Source organism: Orycteropus afer, unplaced genomic scaffold (genome assembly GCF_000298275.1).
Source record: "Orycteropus afer afer isolate SDZICR_OR568_19922 unplaced genomic scaffold, OryAfe1.0 scaffold00564, whole genome shotgun sequence".
Classification (NCBI taxonomy): Eukaryota; Metazoa; Chordata; class Mammalia; order Tubulidentata; family Orycteropodidae; genus Orycteropus; species Orycteropus afer.
Window position 1 is genome coordinate 1,251,910 of NW_006922151.1, and position 1,045 is coordinate 1,252,954.

Below are 1,045 nucleotides of genomic sequence, written 5' to 3' on the forward strand. Positions count from 1 at the left end.
AAAAAAAAAAAAAAGAAAAAAAAAAAAAGAATGCCCCTTTCAGGAAGTATAAAAAACAGTAAGTTAGGCAGTTGGACATCTTTCCATTCCACAAGAAAGATCCCTCTCCACGCTTTTGGAGACATAATTGTATTTATTGCCCTTCCCACTCAGATGGGAGAAGTCCATTTCTCCTATGGTAACATATTCTAGCTCTCAATAAAGGCTAATATGCTCGTGAGGTTGTTGCCTTGTTAAATTAGTTGTCAAGCCTCCACCATAGAACACCACTGCTTGCTCATGGATTTCTGGGGCTGCTTGCTCATGGATCATTCAGTTGTGAAGATTTTTCTCAAGAGTAGAGCAAGGCCAGAAGGGGGTTTCTTCCCTCCAATAACAAATCCATCTCATTGAGGACCTTCCCTTTCTACGTTGACCCTCCATTTTACCAAGCATGATATCCTTCTCCAGGGAATGGAAGCTTCTGACAACATGACCAAAGTAGGTGAGATGAAGTCTGGCTATTCTCGCTTCCAAGGAGCGTTCTAGCCTCAATTCGTCCAGGACAGATTTGTTTGTTCTTCTGGCAGGCCATAGTACTTTCATTATTCATCACCAACCACACAACTTTTCTTTAGTCTTCCTTATTCATTGTGCAGCTCTTAAATGCATATGAGGTGATTGAAAACACCATGGCTTGGGTTAGGTGCACCTTAGTCTTCAAAGAGGCATCTTTGCTCTTCAGCACTTGAACCAGATCTTTTGCAGATTTACCCAGTGCAATATGTCATCTGATATCTTGACTGCTACTTCTATTGAAACCCAAGGAGGGGTCGCTATGAGTCAGGGCCGACTCGACGGCACATAACAACAACAACAACAACTTCTATTGGTGTTCGTTGTGGAACCAAGTAATATGAAATCTTTGATGGTGTCAATATTTTCTCCATTTATTGTGTCACTTTTGAAAGCAAAGTTGTGTCAGTGGTGTGATAGTTGGAGCTGTGTGTCAACTTGGCTGGACTCCAGTTCTGTGTGGTTGTTCCCATGATGGGATCAGATGACT